The sequence below is a fragment of the Amphibalanus amphitrite genome, unplaced genomic scaffold (assembly GCF_019059575.1).
Source record: "Amphibalanus amphitrite isolate SeventyFive unplaced genomic scaffold, NRLGWU_Aamphi_draft 000718F_arrow, whole genome shotgun sequence".
In the NCBI taxonomy this organism is placed as follows: Eukaryota; Metazoa; Arthropoda; class Thecostraca; order Balanomorpha; family Balanidae; genus Amphibalanus; species Amphibalanus amphitrite.
In genome coordinates this window covers 280,502-298,368 of record NW_024882212.1, presented here as the reverse complement: position 1 = coordinate 298,368, position 17,867 = coordinate 280,502, and the positions used below count along the sequence as shown (strand labels likewise).

At 51.4% G+C, this 17,867-nt stretch overlaps 1 long non-coding RNA gene across 1 annotated transcript; it reads right to left on the bottom strand.

Moving 5' to 3' along the window:
• Positions 1–3,413: 3,413 nt before the first annotated feature.
• On the bottom strand, positions 3,414–3,974 carry LOC122365144. Its single transcript, XR_006253687.1, has 2 exons — positions 3,809–3,974; positions 3,414–3,475 (listed from the first exon to the last, which is right to left on the bottom strand). It is a non-coding gene; the product is annotated as an uncharacterized LOC122365144 (long non-coding RNA).
• Positions 3,975–17,867: the final 13,893 nt, after the last annotated feature.

The window sequence follows — 17,867 nt, the reverse complement described above, 5'->3', positions numbered from 1 at the left end:
GCTCCCACCAAGAACTGGTGGAAATGCTGCACTGCCCAGACTACAGCTAGCAATTCACGCTTTGTGACTGCATACTGCCGCTCTGCCTTCGTCAGCGGACGACTAGCATACGCGATCACCCGATCGTTCTGCGTTAGACAAGCCCCGATCGCTACACCACTGGCATCTGTATCTAATATAAACGACGGAGCGCCCTTCTCAAACGACGGATGCGCCAGCACAGGTGGCGACGCTAAAGCAGCTTTCAAACCCTGAAAGGCCTCAGCTGTCTGTGACGTCCATACAAACGGCACACCCTTCTCGGTCAATCTGGTCAGCGGCTTAGCCAACTCAGCAAATCTGGGAATAAACTTACGAACATATGAAGCTAGCCCCAGAAATGATCTGACCTGCTTGACTGTAGTTGGTTGTGGCCAATCTCGGATGAGACGCGTCTTCTCGGGATCACACGCGACTCCCTCAGAACTGACCAGAAATCCAAGGAACTTCACCTCCCTCTGACACAGACGAATCTTCCGGAGCGAAAGAGTAAAGCCAGCGTCCTGTAAACACTGGAATATAGCACGAAGGTTCGATTTCATCTCACTCATGTCCTCGGCCAAAACGAGGATATCATCGAAATACTGAACATAAACATCCACACTAACACCAGATAATGCCAGTGCCACAGCACGATTGAAACTGTGAGGCAATCCCTGAAGTCCATAAGGGCAAGACTGATATTCAAATAAACCGAACTCTGTTGTGACTGTTGTTTTAGCACGATCAGCTACATGAAGCGGCATCTGATGATAGGCCTGCGCCAAATCAAGCGATGTGAACAGTTTAGCTCCCGAAAGTTTCCGCAAACATGACTCAATATGTGGAATGACTTGCACACAAGGAGTAGTGATGCGATTCAGACGCCTGTAATCACCACAGATACGAACGTCCTTACTGTGCGGCTTGGAGACGACGACGAGAGGACTCGCCCACTCCGACTCAGGTACAGGCCGAACAACTCCACTGTCAACCAACCGACTCAGCTGCTCAGCCACCTTCCCCTTCATGTGACCCGGCACAGGTCTGTAGTTCTGAAAAATAGGTCTGTGGTCACCAGTCGGTATGCAATGCTCAGCAATGCTCGTCCTACCCAATCCTGTAAACACCTCCTTGTACTCAGTCAGGATCTGTTTGAAGTCACTCCTGTCCTGCATGGTCAGATGTTCAGTCACCCTGTCCAGGTCCTTGTCAAAGTCAGACAGGTCTGAGGGGTTTGGATGACCCACCCCTTGCACAGCCTCATCTCCTACTACCTGAACATTGGCAATATGTGTCCCCTTATACACTTTCACATCATCAGCTGACACATTAGACACACGAATGGGAACACAGTAATCATCAACCTTAACAGCTAACCGAGCCACACAAACGCCTAACTTGTCTTCAGCAGGACGCTCTGGCTCCAACAAACACGTCTGACCCTGCAAACGTCGCTCACGTACCTCACCACTAAACAACATCTCAGTCCGAGCCTTCACCACAACTGTGTCAGTCACCACCACACGAGACACATGGTACTGATCTCTCATGGGTGAACACTGTAGTGGGACAGTCACCGTTCTGACATGAAGCAAACCTGTGCTCTAGACCTGTCCAAAAAAAAACAACTTTTCGATGGACAAGCTCCCCTGGTGTTTTCCCATTGCTAGATGGCCCAATAGCTAGCACACCGAATTTCAGCCAACTAGCTAAACCCTCGACCCTAGCGCAAGAGCGTCAAAGTTTTCCGGTGCTAAGTACACAGAGAAGGCCATTCTCCGGTGCGAGTCCTGCAGTTGTCGTGTCAGCAGCACTACGCATAAATGTAAAATAATGTGTGGTGAGATCCGTGTCATTGTCTGACACATCGACACATCTTCGCTCGTAAACTCGGCACAGGTGGTCTAACCCGTCTGATTTGTATTGAATAATACATTACCTAGGAATGGTAATGACACAAAACAAAACGACAAACACGAAACAAGTAACAACTGGCAAATCATTATGTCACTTTTCCGAGGTAGGCAGCTTTATCCTACTTTAGATATAAGGTAACCAAAACACAGCGTCTGGTTTCCACTGCTGCTCGTATTTGGTACGAAAGACATATGTTGATGAAACGATAAAACAAATGCATTTCTCAACAGACGATAAACAACCTAAATCACATCTTTTCTGTCACATCACAGCCAATGAAAGACGCACAGCACTGATCAGTCACAGAATCACAGTCTCATGGCCTCAGACGGCGGCTGACAGGGTGGCTTTGCTGTAGTCTGAGTACCGCTGACGGTGCGCCTCCACAACCTGTAGCAGCTCCTGCAGCTCGAAGTCGGAGGTCGTGATGTGGCCGATGAAGTCACTAATGAGCTTTACTCCGCGCTCCGCAGTGTCGTTTGTGACCCGCAGGTGCAGGACGAATGTCGCCAGGCGATCAAAGTCCGGATCACCGTCCCACGGCAGCGGCTTTCGCAGAAATCCCGCGCTGATGCCGAGGACTCCGAACACTGTGCGGGATTCTGGTCCGATGAAGTCATCCAGTTCCAGTGCCTTCACTTGGCCGGCCTCGGTGGGCAGAGTCGGGAGATCGGGCTTGCCCATTCTGGTTGCGGTTGCCTGCTCCGTCGCATACTCGTGTATGACGTCTGCCATCCGCCGTTTCGTTGGAGGATCCACCAGGGAGCTGACCAGCGCCAAGGTAAACAGCTCCTGCGTGAGGTACCAGGTGTGGCGACCGTACAGTCTGTCTCAAAAGTACCGCGCAAAGTGACGATGGATCCATCAAACCTGACCGAGGAAGGGCCTGCTATAATTTGAAAGTTACCGAACCAATTGAGCTGGGGAATGGACGACGATGTCCATTGCTTCGGTGACTCAAATTTGGCAGTCCTTCGTCGGTCAGGCTTGATGGATCCACCGTCACTTTGCGCGGTACTTTTAAGACAGACTGTACACCTCCATTGCCGCCTCCGCTACCTTAGGGTCCACCCTGCGGAGAACGTTGAGGTCCTGGTACCTGCTGAGGTCGCTGACAGCGGCATCCGCAGCTGTTGTGCAGGTGAGCCACTCTTTGACGTAAAAGAGGCAGACAAACACAGCGAACCGCCGCAGCTTGTCGTGCATGTCCTTGGAGATGATGCCCAGCTCCAGTAGCTGATGTCGGAACAAGAACATCTTGATGCCGTAGCCCGTAGATGACGTGGGCCATCCAGCGCGCCTTGTGGCAGGCACCCGGTTTCTTGAAGCGCACAGATGCAGCGCCGTTTGCCTCTGTCGAGTCACCGCCCAGAGCTATAACTGCAAGGGACGCAGACTCTTCGTAGTCCGCACGCAACTGCTTCTTCCCACGGATGCAGGCCAGCACTGTCAGCACCTTTGTCGCTTGTTGCTTCAAATCGTCTTCCTCTGCCGCCTCGAGTGGTCGGCATGGCACGAACGAGTGGCCAGGAACAGTCTGAAAGCGAGAGAAATAAGATGGGTCCATTTCTATTACCGGTATACAAATTAATCCGAAATGTATCTACCAAAAATGAGCACGATTTAATTTGAAAGCGACCATCAATTAAATTATCTATATTAGCTGCTGGGTTATTGCAGCTGTTTTGTGTGAATATTTTCATGGGAACCCAGCATAGCACAAAACAGAAAGCAGCCCACATTTAAAAGTGAGATGTGGAAATGAAACACTGAAAATGTCCACTATTCATGCGACAAAACAAATTAGTGCTTTTATCGTTTTTGGTGCATATTTTATGCTGACGAGGCAACATTAAACAAACACACTAACCTCAGTTACGTAGCTGGTAGCGGTGCAGTAGAGTCGGTGGACGTGGCGCTGCGGTGCGGTCGGTGACCGGGGGACAAGTGACCGCGCCGACCGGTCGCGGCTCCCAGGTCAGCGTGGTCACGTGACCCAACCCCTCCGGTAATATGGCGAAGGCGGCACAGGGGCGGCGCGGGGATATAGGTGGGGGGGGGGGGGGGGGCGCAGACCATGACACGGATCTCACCACACATTATTTTACATTTATGCGTAGTGCTGCTGACACGACAACTGCAGGACTCACACCGGAGAATGACCTTCTCTGTGCACTTCGCACCGGAAAACTTTGACGCTCTTGCGCTAGGGTCGAGGGTTTAGCTAGAGGGCTGAAATTCGGTGTGCTAGCTATTGGGCCATCTATCAATGGGAAAACACCAGGGGAGCTTGTCCATCGAAAAGTTGGTTTTTTTTGGACAGGTCTACTGTGCTCATGTCGATCTTTGCCCCCAGCTGAGTGAGAAGCCTAGCTCCAATCAAACAATCTTCAGACAACTTACGTGACACAAGTACAGTTACTTTTTGGACACACTTGGCAATCTCTATATCTAGCACAGCACAACCTACAATATCTGCATCACTTCCATCCGCTAACTTAACTTTACTGTCCAGGGGATACGTAGGTGTACCCTGGGGCAGGCAATCCAACTTAACTAATGTTTCATCAGCCCCTGTATCGATAAGAGCACCGACTACCTTATCACCTACTTTTACTTTCAGGTACCTCCCCCCTGGTTCAGGCTCCTTAGAGTCCTCTTCACACCCATGACCCACTACTGGAGGCTCTGTGTAGCGGGTCGTGTCTCGTTTTTTTCATTGCACATGGGACTCAGGTGACCCACTCTGCCACACGTTCCACACCTGTCATTCTTAAACACACAGGATCTTCGAAAGTGTCCCTCACCTCCGCATGTGAAACACTGGGCCCCTCTCCTACCTCGTGGCTGCCTCTGGAACTGACCAGCAGATGTCCCCAGTGGGGGTTGACGCTGCTGCCACCTCCCTGCGAACGGTCCTCGCTGTCCTCCTCGCTGACCACGAGGTGGTGGGCGACCAAAGCCGCCACGAGAGCCATGCTGCTGCTGATGGCCCGCTGATCTCTCAGGATGCCCATCTGCTCTCTGACCTTCCACCACACGACTCACAACCTGCTCAGGCTGTTGAGGACGCATCACTCGGATTTGATGTGCCCGCTCGAGTCCTTGTACGACCTTGACTGCCTCTTTCAGGTTTTGACAGTCCCGCTTGATCACTTCTTCTGCGTACGCCACAGGTAGTTGCCTTTGAAGATGTAGCATTACCATCTGATCTACTTCTTCCTGTTTGGTAATATATTTCGCCCATCTCCGCATCTGTTGGACCATGACGAGTACGCTACCCTTATAGGTAATTGCATCGATTTCTTGACTGGCCGTTAGAGAGGTCGGTTTTCCACCCAACAGGGCCTGGACTGCTGTGTCGACCTCATTAAGGTCTGTGGCTCCAGTGTCTCTTACGCAGTCCCGTACGTCGCCTGTCACAAAAAATCGGAGATTTGACGCCTGCTTCTCCCGGTTCCATTTTCTCCCTTCCGCGTAACATACGTAATCCTCGAGCCACTCTATCCAATCCTTGGCTGTCACGCCAGTAAACTTATCGAGTGAAATGTCCTTCTCTGCCATCTTGCGTATATCAATCTGTGCCACGTGTTGACTTGCGGCAATCACGGTTTCCAGTAAAAGTCCGTCCGTACCACGAGAATCACTCTCCCATCTTGAGCACCGCTGCCACCACTATTGGCCGTTCTCGTGGGTTCACTCAAGACGTGATTCTCACTCAAAACTTGTTTATTGTATCCGAAAATACAGATATAAGCATGGCCGTTCCGATCGTCGCCATCTTGCCAACCCCCATCCCGTCACAGCTGTTTCCGATCTCCCACTCCTAACCGGCGACCAATCACAGGCCACAGGGCCGCATAGACTCGCCTCGAACGAACTGCCCATGGCCGACCGAACACACAGCGCCATCTGTCTCAGCTGCGGTACATCTAGATTCGCAAATCCGTCGCCAGTTGTCAGCACCGATCGGAGGCCTTGGTCTGACAGCCAACAGTTACATTGCAATGCATGTTAGACAGCGTAACGTCACCACTGTTCCCATATCTGGTTCCAAAACGCACATATGGAAATTATCGGGAAGAAACCACATGTTAAAATTAGTCGACGTTCGATTTTCTCAGGTTCAGTTTTTGCTCGTTTTGGCGGCTAAAACACGTGCTTGCTCGAAAAACATACTTGGAGCCAGCGTCCTTTTGAAAAAAAAAACGAACTATAGTAGGGACTCGCGTCCGTGTGCTCCGGCGTGGCGGATCTTGCTGAACTACCGACCGCGCTTGTAGCTGGATAAGCGGCTGCCCTGGATCAGTGCTGGCTGGTGGGATGACTGATGGTGGGGCTAAGGAGGCGGCCCGAGGCGCACGGGCAGTCGCCTTTGCTGTTGATGCTGGAATCGGCGTATGGGTGGTGGCGGGCTGCAATGGCACCGGGGCCGGCGGCGACGCAGCACTTAAGACCGGCGGGACGGGGGCTCCGGACGGTCCACTGGGACGCAGGAGCGGGCGATCTCGTTGGTAGACCGTGGTGTAGTTCATTGGGTGATGATTGGCAGGGTTCAGAGACTGTATCTTCCTGAGGAAGCGGCGGTTTCGCAGGGTGAGCCGGCCACTGCCATGCATCTTGACGCTGTATTGACGGTTACCCAGTGTTTCTACGACCATACCGGTGCGGTCCCAGCGAGTCGGCTGAGATCCTTGCTGGTTCTGTACTTGTACTATGTCCCCAACGCCAAGTGGCTCAAGGCAGCGTTTGTCGATGTTCTTTCCGTGCAGCTGAGCGTACCCACGTTCCCGGAGCTCCCTCAATTTCCCCCATTCGGGACGAACAAAGTGCGGAGTCGGGAGTCCATCACGTAGCTGCCGTCCGAAGAGGATCTGTGCTGGTGACTCGCGCGTACCGTCGCGCCCAGGTGTGTTACGGAACTGAAGAAGCGCTCGTGTCACTTGATCCTTGTTGAGCTGGCCGCACCTGCTCGTGTTGTCTTGTAGAAGCCGTTTCGCTGCTTGATGATGATGATGTTCCTCCCGGCCCCAGCTATTGCCGGGGCGTAGCCGATCGGCTCTGGAATGAGCGAAAGCCGGCGGCAAAGGCCGCCACCACGTCGTCCCGTCGTAGGTCAGGTGGTCGACCGTGCATGTTTCCCAGCGCGTGGAGGCGCGTGCCGCACAGGCACGGGCAGCGAAGCAGCACGTGTCGCGGCGTATCCGCCTCCTCGCCGCACACCAGGCATCGAGCCGCTGGGCACTCGGTGTCGGCGCAGCCCTGACAGGTGTCAGTTGGGCGGCGTCCGATGCGGTGCAGGTACTGGGCCGACTGGCTCCAGTGTCCCGCCCGCAGCTGATGTGTGTCAACCGCGGCCATCCGGTTGTCACCGCTGACCGGTCCCGGTAGATGTTCTTCACCGAATATTTCCTTGTACCAGCCGTCTGGCCATGCACGTTGCCACTGGCGCCGGGCAGACCTGGCGGCGGCGCGGGTGGCGCTCCTGGTGTCAATAGGGGCATTTGACTGGTCCATGCCTGCGGCCTCCTTTGCGATTGCATCGGCGCGCTCGTTGCCGGCCAGGCCACAGTGGGCGGGCACCCACTGGAGGTGCACCGGTCGACCGCGCTCCACCAGTAGCAGCAGCTGCTGCCAGATGGTGGCTCCCAGCTGGGTAGTCTGGGCTGCGGGACCGCTCTCCAGTGTCATCAGCGCCGCACGGGAGTCTAGGCAGGCTATGATTGGGTCGTCACCGCCGGCGGGGGCGGCGTCCTCTTGCTCGATCTCCACGATCTTTGCGAGCGCGTCTCGGAGTGCAACCAGCTCCGCTCTTGTGCTCGAACAGTAGACGCCTGCTGGGGTTCTGACCTCTTCCGTGTTGCCGTTCGGGAGGGTGATGTGGGCGCCTCCTCCGCCCGATGTCACTCCTCCTGTCGCTGATCCGTCCGACCATATCCAGATCGCGCGCTCCGCCCCCGGGAGCTTCTCTAGTAGGTCCTCTGCCGCGGTTCTCCGGGACTCATCTGATCTGCCTCTTGCGCATGCGGGTCCAGCGGTGGGGGCGATGGAGACTCCTCGGCCTCGTTCACCCGCTGGAGGTCTACTGTCCGACGAGGAGAGCACCATCCTCGAACACCAGCGTGTCGGGGTTCCCTGTGGTACCGGCTCAATTCTGCCAAGGCGTACGTCTTGGTCCAGACCGGCCTTTACCTGTCTTTTCCAGTGGTGGGGGACTGGAATGGGCGTATGAACAGCCGTCGGTGTTGCATCGGCCTTGAACTGGATATCTAGTGGAGTGCCCGTCATCTCCTGGAGTGACTGGTGCTCGCAGGTATTGAATGCGCTGCTGGCGAAATGGTCTCTGATCCAGTGCTCTAACTTCTCCCTGTTTTCCTCGACGGCTGGAAGCGGTATCTTCTCCGGGATCGCGGGCACTGGTGACCTCTTCAGACACCCACAGGGCGCCGTGTGGGTCTGTGCTTTGTTGACCTCATCTGGGTCCGTGCGCTGGGACGTAACCTTAGATCCGTCCGGTCCGTTTTCGGGCAAAGGGAAGTGTTCCGGCACGACTCCCAGGTCTCTGAGGGCCCTTTCAGATAAATAGAGGCCGTGCGTGTTGCGCGAGATGTACACTTCTTGTCTAGTGACTCGTCCTTTGGCCTCAATCCTCAGCAGAAGTGAGCCTATCACCTCCAATCGTGTGCCCGTTACGCCAATGATGCGGTGTGAGGTCTTCAGGAGAAGGTGTTCCGGACAGCGCAGGAGTTTCAAAATCTCCATTCCCCCAGAGCAGGTCATGGCTCCTGTGTCAGCGCACGCTGTGGCGCGCACGCCGCGGTCGACTTTACTGCGCTCGATCCCTGTGAGACGCTTCCCGAATCTGGAATAGGCTTCCTGCATGATGGTGAGCGTGACTGGAAGTTCTGGATGGCGTTTTGGCTGGCAAGTCGTGAACTGACCATCGTTCCACTCCATGTGAGACACTGATTGTGCACTGCTTTGGGAGACTGTATGTAGATCTGGCAGTAGTGCTAGACGGCAGGGCGCTGGCTGACTGAGCCGGTTCGGAGACGTTAGCGTGCGCTGATATCTCATCCATACCGTCTCCGAACGCGTCCAGGGACGACTCAGCGCTTGCACTCACTGGCTGGGCAGCCCGACATGCACGAGCGAAATGATTTCGCTTCTGACAATTTGTGCAAGTCTTACCACGTGCTGGGCAGGATGAGTGCTGGTACTTGTTGCCGGACGTCCTGTGCCGCCCTCCGCACCAGCGACACGGACTGAGCTCCTCCTGGCTGTCAGTATTGGGCGGCTTGTCAGGTTTGTGTCGCTGCTGTTGATATGCAGAGCGATGAGCCGCCGCAATATCTGGTGCTGCCTGTCTGCTGGTCGGCAACACGCCCGCCTGAAGCTGCTTCTCGCTATCGTCGGCAGCCTGCATCGTGAGAAGGGCCTGGAATTTCTGTGCGAATGTCGGATACCGATCGGCTGCCGACAGAATTTGGCTTTGATGCTTCGGGTTGTAAAGACCGACAACCATCTGCGTCTGTAGCACGTCCTCCTCGTAACTGATCGGGCCGGACTCGGTGTTTTCTGCGTGAGGTCTATGTGCAGTTACTGAGAAGTCGCAGAGAGCGGCCTTGGAACGTAGCCGCGCTACGAAATGCGTGATATCCTCACCTTGGGCCTGTCGAAGTGCGTGGAACTGGCTCCGATGAACCGCAGTATGCAGGCCACGAACTGCCACCGCCTTTATCTGAGAGAGAAGATCGGCCTCATTCGACTGACTTAGAGTTGTTCCTCGCAAGTGGAACAGCTGTCTTTCCAACTCCGGGCTGCATGCCGATAGGAGCTCGTGTCTGATGGCTTCCTCTCTAACAAGTCCAGCGACTGTCTTGTATCTTTCCCATTGAAAGAGAAACAATCTCGAGTCTTCGTCACTGGCATCCAAGGCTACCGTCGGGCGGCATGCCTGTGGTGTTGGTGTCGAGTTTTCTCTCGTCAGGAGAACACGAAACTGCAGTTCGGTGAGAGTAATTAGAACAGGATTCTGTGTGTTTTGTGGTGGGTTCATTTCATTTTCGTCCTACCGACCGCGCCATGAATGATATGCAAATGAAATTCAAGTACACATTTTCCAAGTTCTACTTTATATTCTGAATCATCCGCAGTTTCCCGTTCTCGTCACACTCATTTAATTAACACTGATACACACGCGATTTTGTTATGCATGTTCTCCGACATGCTGATTGTTAATAACAACCACGAAAGAGCTGGTGAGGATCCTTCAGAGGGGATGTTAAGGGAGGGAAGGGGAGGGGAAGGAGGGAGTGAGTGAAGAAGTGTGATAAAGGAAACGGGGAGGGGAGGGAGAGAGACAGATGGGGAGGGTTAAATAAGTATATGATTGGGTCAGCGGGGAGGGGAGGGAGACAGACAGATGGGGAGGGGTAAGTGAGTATATGATTGGGTCAGTGAGCGACAGTCAGAGAGTGGAAGTGAGGGAGGGTGGGAAGAGGCATGGAGGCAGGGAGGATCTCTCGACAAAACTGATGGGTCAGATCTTTGATCTGAGTGGATCTCTCGACAAAATTGAGGGTTTGGATCTAAGATCCGAGTAGATCCTAAGATAGATGATCCCAGATCTAGATCCATGGTATCGGATCTCAGATCCATTTTCCCGGATCCATGCACATATCTGAAGGAGACATATGCAGAACGAGCCTTAGAGGGTGTCCTAAAAATATTGGCACACATTTCCAGCGTTTCATGCATGAAAATAATAATCATGACAGTTGCACTTTTCTTACATTTCTATCCCACCTTCTCCCTGATACGGGTAAGCATACGGTCCGGGACATCAGGAATCAATATGTCCAGCTTCTGTAGACTGATATTGGACCAGACAGATCCAACGTTCCTGGTCAGCGTGCTCAGGTTATCATTGACCCATTTTGTTTACCTCTTACCGAACCTTCGCCCTAAGATTTTCTATCGAGCTATTCCCCGGCAATTTGTCCTTCTCCCAGAATGCTGGGAAGTTCGACCAGCACCAGTCCTGCGTCGTTTTTCCTCGATAAGCCGAGGCGCCGACCTGTTTAAAGATGGCCCTGGGCATGTTCAGCAGAAATTTTCAGCTGGAGACGTGGGTTGGTGGGCTTCAGCTTAAGAGACAACATCGGGTACCGATGGCTTGTCGACTTGTAAACTGGATGACCGTTAGCAGTCAGCATGCTTGCCAGTTTCCTTTGGGATTTGCCCGTCTTAAGCTCCACACTTCACGATGATGATCTGCGCTACCCGACTGGCGGAAGTCTTCCTGTCGCGACCTAGCTTGTTCTCAGGCGTCTATCCGCTTCTGTCACGTGAGAACCAGCGCCAAATCGTGCGGTAACCCATACCCAGTGCCTCGGCGACCTGGTTGTGGGCCATGCCGCCGGCAACTATGCCGACTGCCCCATTGCAGGACTATTTGCTGTGCAGTTTTGCCATCCCGGACACCTGGTCCGCTCGACATGGCTACTGCCCCGAAAATAGCCTCCGTTAACCACTTGACCAGTCAGGGCCACAAAAATTCGAGGGTCACCTGACTAGAATGCAGCCAATATGGTCTCTAGGAGCAAGTAACGCCGAAATTATATTGAAATTACGCCGTATAAGGCAAAATAAAGGTTGTGGGAGGATGTGACATGGATTTTGGGTAACCCTGTATTATATCTTTAGCAGTGAAAACATTACCGACCATGAGTGGCGGAGCGTAGGGGGATGGGGCGGGGGAGGCAAGGGGGGTTCGGGGCCGGGATAGGGGGCTGCGGGGAGAAAGGGGAGTTGGAGGTGCTTGACGAGGTATGGCGCTTAGAATTGAGATAGGTTGGTTTCAGAATTCCACAAAATACTGAAATATTATCGATCATGTCTAAGTACTAGTGTCGGAGATGGGTGGCAAGCACCCAGTACTTACTGTTTAACCCTATTCCTGGCGGGGGGGGGCCTCAGGAGCCCCCCCCCCCGAGGGTTTTTGGTCATTTCTCTCAAACGCTTTGAGCTAGGAAGCTCAAATTTTCTGACTTTTCCTAAAAGGCTTTTACGCAGCATTTCTGAAAATTTTGAGTTGATCTGACCTCAGGTCAGGTCAGGTCACCAGTTCAACCTAAATTTAGGTCATAAAAAAGTTTGTCCCCTCACCACAGCAAGAGTTTTCGAGCAAATATGTTCAAACTTCCAGGTTCAAATAAGCTTACCGATATGTGCAACATATGTTTCGGTTTTTGTTATATCCTTGACAGATCATGACCTGAGGTCACCAATGCTTACCATTACGGTCAATGGGGAAACGATTCAAAATAACATGTTTGGGGTAAAATGAGAACTTACATGCATGAAACATTCATATCGTCTTCATATAATGAAGAGTACGTTATTGGAGGTGTCATGTCATATCAGGTCACACGAGGTCACTGAGGTCAAATACTATTTTTGCATATACCTTGTACAGAAAAGTATGTTCAAAGTGCTGTTAACCTTAGTTGTAAGTGCTATACTGCTTAGTGAAGCATCGAATATCAAGAAAGTCAACTAGTATCCCTTTCTTGACCTAGCCCGACCTTGACCTGAGGTCATGCCAATTTCTCTAGCAAAGTATGTCATGTTGCATATCAATCGAATCACCTAAGTGAGTACAATACCTTGGTATGACTATCTTGTCGTTCAATATTGGAAATGCGATATATACATATATATGTTACAGGCAAAGTGAAAACTCGGGCATTTTGCAAAATGCCTAGACAATTTGCAAAATGCCTGACCGGCTATAGGCATTTTGCAAAATGCCCAGGCAATTTGCAAAATGCCTGACCGCCAGGCATTTTGCGAAATGCCTGGCGGTAAACTGCCTAGGCAGTTTACAAAATGCCTGGCGGGTCAGGCATTTTGCAAAATGCCTGAGTTGTGATTGATTTATTTTACCGTTTTTGTTTACCACAGGCGTTGACCATGTCGCATCCCATGTGCCTGAGCCCCAAACACATTCAATATTTACGAATATAGGTACCCACGTCTTGCGCCACTTCCGTCGAGATGGAACCACTACTGAATGGTGTAGATTGAGCCAACGTCTCCCTATAATTTTCGTATACGGAGTTGTAGCCGTTCGTGTGTAGGAATGCTGCGATGGGGCGCGGAGCATGGCACAGAGAAACATGGGCGCGGAAAAACGCGGCGAGCGGCCGAATATTGACCCGACATTCTTCGCTTCCCGTGCTTATTTACATCACGGCAAGAGAGGGCCGCAGCGACACGGGGTTGCCAGCGATCGATAGAACAGAGACAAGCGTATCCGATAAACATTTTTGTTAATCACGTGTCACGTGGAAAGAAATAGTCTATATCTTGAGAAATCAGCCATTTTTGGTACATTTCAGGAAAAACAGCATTTAAAAACAATGGCAATGCATAGGAATGAGATGAGATACATTCCATAGACAACAAGAACATGTGGCTTTTCCGCTTTTACAGAAAAGCAAGTTTTTAGTCATCCACGACCCACGTGCACACCTTTGTAATAAAAAGACGCTTAGAAATTACCAAGTTTACATGCAACGGACATGTTCATCTTTACACAGTCACAATGCATTGATAATGTAGACGTGTGGCTCGCCAACCAAGCTACCATACATCGAAGTAACATTCTTTTCTGATCAATATCCACATTCCACACAAAGTATTTCCAGAGTCATCAAGGCTCTTAGAAACATAACCGTGTTTAACGCGTGTTTACCGATAAAACCGCGCCGGGCGCCCGGTAGCCGGCGCGTCGGCCGGGCCGCTCGCGCCGCCTGGGGCTCAGTGACCTTGAACTCGGCAGCGCTACCCGGAGAATGTCTCACTGTGTGTCCTCCCACTTGGTGCGTATCGCTTGTGATTAACCCCTGTTGGCGGCACTTACAATGATGCTTACGCATCGTCGCTGGTGTGAGTTCGATGTGAGGCATTTTGCAAACTGCCTGAGAAAATAATTTCAGGCAGTTTGCAAAATGCCTGGTGGGCCAGGCAGTTTGCAAACTGCCTAGGCATTTTGCAAAATGCCTGGCCGGTCAGGCATTTTGCAAATTGCCTGGGCATTTTGCAAAATGCCTAGCCAGTCAGGCATTTTGCAAATTGCCTAGGCATTTTGCAAAATGCCCGAGTTTTCACTTTGCCTGTAACATATACATATATACGATAAGCACGCACTTCTTATATATAATAAGCACTTCTTATTATAATAATCACTTCTATATAAAGCACTTCTTTATATAACAACATGTTTCCCTAGTCGTGAAGTATCGAATGATATGTTACTCGCCTATACTTGCTATGGTCATGTCAACCGAACCGTGACCTGAGGTCAAAATTGAGAGTGACCTTAGTAGGTCAAAATACAAACCATTTGTTTCGCAGTTATTAGAGATCTGCAACGGCGTTTACCACTTCAGGCTATCACTAACGGTTCAGAAGTTATTGACGCAAAAGTGATGTTACTAAAAAATACGCTTTTAGATTTTTGACTCCTAGCGCCTCAAATATCAAAAATAGCTGAAATCTGTTGGCAGCTATTCGAAAGGAAATTTCCTCAGCTATCAGCTGCTTTTTACGTTTTCCTCTGACTTTCCTAGATACTGAGCTAGACCTCATTCTTTGAAAACTCTGCCAAATCGCAAAATTTTGGCTTTTTGGGGGTCTCAGGGTTTTTTTTTCGTTTTTGATGTTAAAAAATGTCCAAAATGTATTTCACGTTGAGAGCAATCCAATGCCGCTTACCGGATCAAAATCCGTTCATTAGTTTCCGAGATCTCAGGGGGGGGGGGGGCCGAATCAGAGGTGGAACTTTTCATTTTTCATTGGGGTTGTAGTTTGCCGGAGACCAGGTTATACCCCCACCAAAACCCGAAAAGTCCCCGGGTTCGGCCCACTATTTTTCGGGAGGGGCCCATATTTTCATTTACAAAAAAAAAGTGGTCCATCTCCAGGGAGAGATGGCTGACACTGTCGTCCCTCCATTGGCTATGTGCCTGGTTGTAGGTACTCGGGTATCGTCACCATGGTCGTGGCCATAGGCGGCGGAACGGGGAGGCACCGGGGCACCGTGCCCCCTTTGATTTTTGCATTTTAACATTAGCCCTATGGGCGTTGCATGGAAAGAATGGGACCAAAAGTCGGCAGTGCCCCCTTAATTGAGAGTGTTCCGCCGCTACTGGTCGTGGCGATTCGGGAACGGTAGGTAAACGCCCAAAATCACAGTCCCTATGAATACTTGTTTCTTTTCCACATTTGACACAAACATTACTCAGTATTGGAGCAAGGCTCTTTCCCTACGAGTAACAATTTAAGCCACTCGTGGCTATTGACAACGAAGACCTAAGCAGGAATAAGTTATTTCTAGACTAAAAAACTTAAAACGAGTCCATCTTTGTATATTAATGCCACTGTCGTCTGGAATACGTCTATTACGGAAACGGGTAGTAGAAACTGGAATAGTGACTGATCAGACATGAGATATTTTGCAAACGAGGACAACATGCCGAACAAAATGCCGCAAAGGAACCTAACACTGGATCTAAATAATCTCAACCTGAGGAAATTAAATAATAAATGCCACAGCCTTTTCATATCACCGAATACTTCAATTAACTAGATGATCTTCTTTTTTCAACGAGCAAATGTATTATGCATTGTCTGGCGAATCGTAAACAAAACGCATACTCTTCACAGCCACGATGGCTAGGAACACATAACGGCTTGTCTGTCTGCCCCTGAGACACTGAACGTACACCGATTTTCAGCTAAATCGAAAGACTCCGCCGTTTACCGTTAAAATGTTAATTGGCCGTTAATTCGTTAACGGTGCAAAATACCACCCCAAAGAGGTACATTTTCGGAATCAGCGCATCGAGGAGGCCCTGTACACCGATTTTCAGCCAAATCGAAAGACCCCGTCGTTTCCCGTTAAAATGTTGATTGGCCGTTTACTCGTTAACGGTGCAAAATACCACCCCAAAGAGGTACATTTTCGGAATCAGCGCATATCAAGGAGGCCCTGTATACCGATTTTCAGCTAAATTGAAAGACTCCGCCGTTTCCCATTAACCCGCGAGTTGCTGGGGGGGGGGGGGGGGCGTTAAACGCCCCCACTTTTTTCGCCGGGCCATAGCATGCGCGCCAAATTTTGGGTACCTGTAGAAATTAATTGAAGTTTATTGTGACAAAGTTTCAAAAAAATCGGTCTGAAAATTTTTGACATATAGAGGTTTTAGTGACGTCATGATTTCTGAGTTTTCGACCAAAAACGGCATATGTTCAAAAAATCATATAAAATCACAGAATGGACATACAGACAGGCCGTAAACGCCATTAGACTGCCAATACCATGAACAATCAAATGGCTAACTTCGATTATTGATTATCGTTCCGCATTTTCCAAAATCTTGAACTGAATTTTGGCAATTTCTCGTGACTACTTCACGACCATGATACATGCATTTCTTGAATTGAACTTTTTGAGCCAAACACGTACACATATGATAAAATGAATGTCACCATCGTGTTCTACGTCCCAAATTACCCATAAAACATGTGTCACAGGCTGCGAATATCAGTTTTGATTTTCGGGGATATGTGCCTACCCGATTGACCTGACCTTGACCCTGACCTATGCTTGACTGACCCCTGCATGTAGCTGACACTCTTGTAGGCCTTATATGATGGATTGTGCACCGTTTTGACAGAGTTTATGACGAGAGGCGCCCATTGCGAAGTCCTGGAGTCCATGCTACTGAAAGCCCGACTTCAGGTGTTTGACCTGACCTTGACCCGACCTGTGACCTCAAAATTCAACTTTAAAGTACTCATCTGAAGCGTCTCGTCGCGTTCTTTCGTTTGCCGCCTCGTGCGTTTTGCTGCGCCTATTGGTTCTCGAGTTATCGGCTGGGGGCGTTTAACGCCCACCCCAGCAAACGTTGGGTGGCGAAATACCCCAGCAACTGCCGGGTTAAAATCATAGTTGCGGCACTCGGCGCTAGAGGCGCTACATGCGCGAGCGGTTGACCGCTCGCGAGGTCAGTTCTGTCCCGCTCTCCGACCGGTGCGCGTGCGCCGGTGCGCTGTGCTGTGCGTGTGTTTGGGTGTGGTCGCCGTCATTTTAGGCGACCACGTCATTTCCGCATGCCAATGGCGGAAAAGACCTTGGATAGCCTAGCAGACAGTGTGTCGGAGCTGTCATCCAGGTTCCAGCGTCTGGAGGCGCTTGTTGAGAGTTTGGTTGCAAACACGCCCGCCGTCGGGCAGCAGTGCGCCGCAACAGCCGGCGAGAACATTGACAGCGCCGGTCGTCGGCACGTCACCGTGGACGAGCAGCGTCAGTCGACACAGAGTGCCGTCCAAGGCTCATACTGTGAGCTACAGAGCGAGTTCCGCGCCATCAAGGAGAGTGTCGCGAAAATCAAGCTGCCGCCTGATTTGACTGTCGGGGACAGCCGAGCCGGAGTCAGCAGGCCTGATCTCCCAAAATTCAATTTGCTACAGAAATCTGCCAGATTTCAGGAAACCGTCCTGAAGCTGCTGTCCACCTACGAGACGTCGGACCCAGCAATAGCCGACATCACCACGGTGACTGTGGCTCACCTGCGATTCCTTCAAGAGGAATATACTCACCTGCTCGTCAGCAGTCAATTCGACGAAGGTACCTCCAAGCTGTTCTCCACACTGCAGCAGAACCCCGCCGCCTTCCCGCCGAATGCTTTGGAGAACCTGCACCGAGCCGTTTCGATAGCCGGTGCACGCCCGGCCCGTCAGGTCAGTTGGCCTGCGTCCTCCCGCGGCCGCTGGTTCCCCTCCCCGCCCGGTGCCGGGCGCGGGGGACGCGGTTTCCGCTCCGGGCAGTTTAGCCGGCCGAGATTCGGCACGCCACC